Source organism: Gordionus sp. m RMFG-2023, chromosome 1 (assembly GCF_954871325.1).
Source record: "Gordionus sp. m RMFG-2023 chromosome 1, tfGorSpeb1-WG-v2, whole genome shotgun sequence".
Lineage (NCBI taxonomy): Eukaryota > Metazoa > Nematomorpha > Gordioida > Chordodea > Parachordodidae > Gordionus > Gordionus sp. m RMFG-2023.
Window position 1 is genome coordinate 75,129,700 of NC_088775.1, and position 7,617 is coordinate 75,137,316.

The 7,617-nt window shown below is 25.4% G+C and overlaps 1 long non-coding RNA gene across 1 annotated transcript; it reads left to right on the plus strand.

Annotated features, from left to right (window-relative positions):
• Positions 1-1,643: 1,643 nt before the first annotated feature.
• LOC135922046 (uncharacterized) lies at positions 1,644-7,371 on the plus strand. Its single transcript, XR_010570708.1, has 4 exons — positions 1,644-1,751; positions 4,618-4,845; positions 6,953-7,052; positions 7,093-7,371. It is a non-coding gene; the product is annotated as an uncharacterized LOC135922046 (long non-coding RNA).
• The last annotated feature ends 246 nt before the right edge of the window (positions 7,372-7,617 follow it).

The following is a 7,617-nucleotide window of genomic DNA, read 5'->3' on the forward strand; positions in this document are numbered from 1 at the left end:
TACTTCAAGATGATCATAATAAAGAAATTCATCGTGACTTTGGTATTGCGAAAAAGATTTAGCAACTGTTGCAGATAACGGCTCTAACTTTAAGAAAGCTTTCAAGGAGTTTGGATATTCTATGGAAGCTGTAGAGAATGACCTTGACAACAATGATGATGAATGTATAGAATTCGAAATCATTGAAAGTATTATTTAATACTTCTTTAAAATTTATTATATATTGTAAATTTAGTAAAATTTTTATTCAAATAAAATTATTATTTGTTTATTTAAGGGTCTAAAGAAGCCTCAATAACATTGCCTCAACACATTCGTTGTTTGTGCCATACGATAAGTCTAATTGCCACAACAGATGTCGAGAGAGTTATTATACTAACATTTCTAAAATTCATCATCCTGCAATAGCTAAATGTACTAAGCTGGAATGCAAATAATAGGCCTAAAACTGCAGAACTTATCAAAGCAGTTTTAGGAAAACAATAAGTTACGCCTTGTTGCACTAGATGGAATAGTTTGTATGATAGTCTTCATAGTTTATTAAAATTTAAAAGCGAACTTCCTAAATTATGTCAAAAATTAGAATTTCCTAAATTAAGAGATATTGAAATTCAATATTTAGAAGAATATTGCAATATAATGGCCCCATTGGCTATAGCGATTGACAAAATACAGAGTGAAATCAACTGCTATTATGGAGAATCAGCTCCAATTTTAAATGTCGTTAAAAAAATTACAAATTTAATTCAAACCAATCTACAATTTTGCAAACCATTAGCTGTTACCATAGAAAATTATTTAAATAAAAGATTTAAAAATATATATGATTTTGATAACAATTTTAAAAGTGCATTTTTGGCAACTATTTCTCATTCCTATTTTAAAAATCGTTGGATTGATGGTGAAAAAGAAAAAAATACCTTCAGGATTTGTTATTACATGAAGTTTTAATTGTTTTTAAAAATAATATTGAAATTAATACTTCAACAAAATCTTCAATTGATGAAGATGATGATTACTTTTGCCTTAAAAGTACCACATCCAATTCTAATAATTCAATAAATGATATTGAAATAGAGGTCCTAAATTATATGAAAGATGACAGGCGGAGTATAAATATGTTAAATAGTTATAAATATGAAATATTTATTAAATATAACACAATATTACTCTCCTCAGCCCCCGTTGAAAGATTATTTAGCTTTGCTAATATGGTTAATCAAATCGTCAAAGATTGAACGAAAAATTAATAATATTAAAAAATAATGCTGATTTATGATGCTGATTTATTATTATTTACTAATTATATAATTATTAAATGGAATATCGCATTATCTTTTATAATAAATTTGTTATTTTCTACAATTTATTTTAAATTTTTTTTATAAATTTATATTATAGATAAGAAAATAAAGCTTTTATCTTATATCTTATTGAAATTTTTCAAAAGTATCTAGTATCTTGTATCTTAAATACAAAATTTTATAAAGTATCTGTATCTGTATCCGAATACAATTTTCTGAAAATTTGCCCAACCCTGGCGTGGGGCGTTGTGTTCTAATTAATTACTGTTATTGTGTTTAATATCATTTTTTTCTAAAATTAATAAATATGCTAGAAATTATTTTTTTATTAATTATAATGTTTAATTAATTTTAAATATTAACCAGATGTGTTAATAAATCAATCTTTTTCATTAACTAAAATTCTTTTAAAAATCATAAATAAATATTCCATCGTAATTAAATTTGGTAAGATTTTTAAATTTTATTTTTTAAATTATATGGGTACATTTAGTACAGGGGAACATTAGGGCACTCTGATTATAATTTGAGCTATTATTTATAAGACTGGAAATTTGAGCTTAACATAGATAATTACGTCATACATGATTAGCTAAAAAAAATTTGAAAAATATTTAGTTTAATTTTTACAGAAGAAGTTTTGGCATACCAAAATTAATATAAAATATTTGCCTTTATCGTTTCAAAAATCATAATAAATAGATTTTAGGAAAGTTTAAACCTATTTCCCAATCTGGCAAACTTTTGGAATCAAGGTTGATATTTATAAAGTTAGTGGGCTCGGTCATAGTTGGTCAAAGTAAGTTGGGACACGCCATTTTAGCTCATTTTATAATTTTATTATTAATTTAGTATTTTGAATAATGAATAATTAAATACTTATCTTTCACTATGTTTATGATTAAATGAAATTTTTTTTTACAATTTTTTTTTCTCAAAATAAATTTGCTAAATTTTGCTAAAATTTTTTTTATAGTTATTGATTATGAATTACACTATCAATAAAATCATATGTGTCATATCTAGTCTTACTGGATTATTGATTTTAAATTTTTAAATTTATTTAGACCTCTATTTCACGAGTGTCCCAACTATCACATATGTGTGTCCCAACGTACACAGAGTCTGTCATAGTTGGGGCAAAAAAAATTTTTTTTTTTAAATTAAATTTTCTAAAAAAATATAATCTTTATAAAATATATATTAATTATTTCAAATAGCCAATACTTCTGGGATTCAGAAGATGTTTTAATTATTCAGATAAGTCTATTAATATTAAAATTATTAAGGTTTGAAAGTGTCCCAACCATCCCCGCTCTATTATCATTCAATAAGCAGGCATATTAGCTAATCTTGTTTAACGGTTAGTTATAAGCAAAACAAAGATAAATTTTTATCGAAATGTTTTTTTACAAACTCAAAAAATGATATAAATATACATGTGTTCATAACATAAAAAAACTATTTTCATTCTTAACTTCTTTGACGTTCGTGTTAATTAAAGTTTAAAAATATCAAAAATTTTTACAAACACCCTATAAAAATTTACAAATATTGTTTTTAATTATAAAAAAAATTAACCAGCTCCCACATGTGATTAATAAATCTAGTGATTTCTTAAAAAAAATATATTTAATTAACACATTAAGAATAACTAAAATTTTTAAAGCATCTAATCAAAATATCAAGAAAAAAATTTTTTTTTTGTACTTAGACTAGAGATCAGTCCGGCCCGTACCTTGGTTTATTTTTTAAAAAATATATGGGGGCTGGATCGGATTTAATATTTTCTTTAAAAAAATCTAGCTGGTACCTGGTCTTGGAAATTTTTTTAAATATTTGAATTTTACGTTATATTTTTTATTTAAAATAAAAATATTTGATTATACTTATATAGCAATATCTTTTATTTTGAGTAATTATAAAAAAATTTCTATATTTAAATAAATTCAGGCCGGGTCAGCAAAACTTTTTTAAAAAAATTTCGGGCCCAGCCGGGCTTGAAAAATTAGGCCCGATTTATACCTTTCTTAAAGAAAATATATCAAACAACCATTTCCATTACGTCACCAAATTCCTCTTACATTTACAATTATTCATGCAAAAACTAAATTCAGACTCCCTCCCATTAGCTCCAGTATGGCCATTTAATCCATAATGGCCAAGATTTTAGTTCTGATAAAAATGCTCAATTTTTTAAATTATATAGCGTAAAGTCCAAATATTATATTATGAATAAAATCCGTCAAAAAAATAACAGTAGATATGGAAATCTAGCCTGGGGCATATCTGCACCACATTAATATAAAAAATAAAAATATGCTGTGTGATGCTATAAGATCAAAAAACAACGATCTTTATTATTACTTTGAAGAAATTCATAATAGAAATGAGAAATAGTTATAATTATGAAAATTCTCATTCTCTAGTCTACGACTCAAGTTTCTAGTCGATTTAAGGATATAGACTTGAGTTCACGACTCGAGTTCATAACTCAAATCAATTTGGTCAATTTTTTCGACCCAAAATTTGGCTCAAGACTCTTTCGATTAACAACACTAGGCTAAAAATCTTATAATTTTCAAATTTATAGAAATTAAAAAAAAATATATAATATTGTTAAACGATTCTATTTGTGCCCATTTTTTAAAACGGCTAACTCAATATGTTCCGAAAAAATCTTAGCAAGCCTGAAAATTTGTTCATACATGGTACAAAGGTTTGGACATTTATTAGACAAATCTCGAGGCGCAGTCAATTTATTTTGGCTAAAATATTAGTTAGCCTTTTTTATTTTAAAATCGGCTCAAATCATGCCCATTAACAACACTAATAATATGGTATTTTATAAAATATTTCCCCATATTTTTTAAAATATAAATAATTTCTGAGGATCGAAAAATTGGAAATGGGAAAAATAATAAGTGAATGAATATAATACATTGTTTTATAATATGAAATTTATATATATTTTTTATTCTTAACTTTTATAGACAATAATGGCGTTTTAAAATATTTGGCCCCGGTCGGGTATCGAAATTTTTTTTGTTAGGGCCGACTCTGCCCTGATATATTTAAAAAATAATTATACGGCCCGCCCTGTGAAAACCAGGGATGCAAACCTGGCAATCAAATTGTAATAAAAAAAAATTTATTTTATTAAGAAAATTCATTTCAGTTATTCGAATAAGTCGAATCGAATACAAATGGTAGATTTTATTATTTGTACCTATTCAAATAGCTTTCACATTCGATTCGAATTCGTTTTTGAAAAGGACTTATCTTTATGAATATTTATCAATATATCTTCTAGATTATAATGGCATCGCCAGGGAGACAGCCAGCGGTGCCACTTCCAATTCTAAAATCTATCTTTTCTAAATACAAATTTGAGATTCAACAAAATCTAAACCACTCGTCAGCAACAATCTGGAAGATAATAAGCAAGGAGTTATTAGCTATGATGAGCCCAAAACTACTCTATAATTATGCCTCACAAAATCGAAATAATTGTCTAGATATTTTGGAAATACAGAAAGAAGTAAATATATCATTATTTATATATATATATCTTCTGGTGAAAGTTAAATAAGGTTAATTTTGTGATTTCACTTATTTTAATTTATGTAATGATTTTAACTGCCCCCACTGCATTTAATGAAGATGCCCTAGAAATCTATCATTTTAGCTTATAAATCATAATATATTTAATTATTTCTTGTTTCAATTATATAAATTTAAAAAAAATATATTTTTTTGCTACGTAAAGAATAACACCCTCCCCACCCCTGGTAATGTAAATCTTGGTAACAAATATAGAAAATAGATATTTGCAATAATCTAACCTAACCAATAAGTTTGCAATTTTTAAAAAAAATAATCATGTGGGAACATGGTCGGGACTAATAAATTTTGGCCGCATGGATATTTTTAATAAAAATGAGGAATAAATACTTTTTTATTTTATTTTATAAATATATTAAAATATTTCATATTTGTAAGGTAAATATTATTGATCCGAATATGCCTGATAGTCCCTAGTTAATAATACAATTAATATCTTCTTAAAATATAATAAAATATGATACATAGAGATCATGGAGAGTCGGCGCAAGCGGCTTGTCAGTTTAGCGATTTTTATTTAAAAACCAGACATGTTTAGACATTCAAATTTAGTGATATAATTTACATTGGTAAGCGGAAAATAAATCCCCGGAAAAAAAAATTCCCGAAAATAATTGCCCAGGAACAAAATCCCCCCCAAAAAAATATCCCCTGGAAAATAATTCCCCGAAAAAAATATCTTAGGAAAAAATTCCCATAGAAAATTTTTCCCCGGAAATAAATTCCCTATTTTTTAGATTTTAAATTAAATATAGAGGAAAATCAATTTCCGGAAAATTATACCGGGAAAAAGATCCTCGAATATTTTTTTTTAAAATTATCAAAAATAACCCTGCCGCTTAATAACGAAAATATTTCTAAAAAATTATAATCAGTATTTTCTGAAAGTTAAGTATTTATTCTCGACACGTTTGAGGATTTTTTTAGCATTATTTATGTTTTAATTCTAAGCGATATAGGGCTGTTTAAAATATGAGACATCTCGGAAAGAAAACATGATAGCTTTTTATAGAAATAGATGTAAATTATGCGTGCAATTTAAAATTGAAAAAAAAGGTGAAAACAAATTTTTTCCTAGAAATAGGGAGATTATTTCCATAATCTAGTTTTAATATATATTTCAATTAATATTTTTTTTAAGACAATGATTTAAATTTTTAATATATTTTTAAAAACTTCAAATATTTTTTTATAATAATATTTTTTTAAAATTAAAATTTGATTTTCAATAATAATATCTAATAGTAGATGATAGGATTTAATTTCGTTGATTTTCTCGAAAATTTAACATATTTTATTTAGGGATTTTTTTTTCCTACTTTGTTAATTTTCTAAAAATAATTTAATATTTTATAAGGAACAAAAACTAAGGGAATTTTAATCTTTATAGATATCTTTCTAAGGGATATTACACAATATCCGTACATCGAATTAAATAACTGAGAACCAAGTATTATATAGTTAAAATAATTTATAATCTTTATAGATAGCTTGGATATTACACAATATCCGTTAATCGAATTGAATAACCAGGGATATTACACAATATCCGGACATCGAATTGAATAACTGAGAACCAAGTATTATATAGTTAAAATAATTTATAATCTTTATAGATAGCTTTCTAACGGATATTACACAATATCCGTTAATCGAATTGAATAACCAGGGATATTACACAATATCCGTACATCGAATTGAATAACTGAGAACCAAGTATTATATAGTTAAAATAATTTATAATCTTTATAGATAACTTTCTAAGGGATATTACACAATATCTGTAAATCGAATTGAATAACCAGGGATATTACACAATATCTGTACATCGAATTGAATAACTGAGAACCAAGTATTATATAGTTAAAATAATTTATAATCTTTATAGATAGCTTTCTAACGGATATTACACAATATCTGTAAATCGAATTGAATAACCAGGGATATTACACAATATCCGTACATCGAATTGAATAACTGAGAACCAAGTATTATATAGTTAAAATAATTTATAATCTTTATAGATAGCTTTCTAAGGGATATTACACAATATCTGTAAATCGAATTGAATAACCAGGGATATTACACAATATCTGTACATCGAATTGAATAACTGAGAACCAAGTATTATATAGTTAAAATAATTTATAATCTTTATATATAGCTTTCTCAGGGATATTAGATAACGTTATGATCTTTTCCCTGATCTCGGGCCTTCCCGTACCTACAACAACAACCTGACGATTGGATGAAATCTCAATCAATTCCACATATCTCCTATGAAATATCCAAGGGTACTCAAGCCGAAAAATTTAAACAACATTAATTAGAACACAACGCCCCCACGCTTATAATAAATATATATCGTGATTATAACAAATATATATTACTATTCGTACATAATATTATTCACCATTCCTTCACTATTATAATACATAAAAAATCTTCGACTTAGATTAAAATATAACGACAAGTACAAAAGCCATAAAGGCCGATATACTTGGCTAAATTAAATAATACATAATTTTTCTAGATAGCTACTTGTAATTCAAGTTTACTTACATTCTTCTAATATTTTTTAAAATAGTTAAGATCTATCAATAAAATAGGAATATACTTTTATAAGAATAATATAATAGGCTTTGGAGCTTTATCATTGGCCTTTTAAACGATAAAATTTAATAGGACA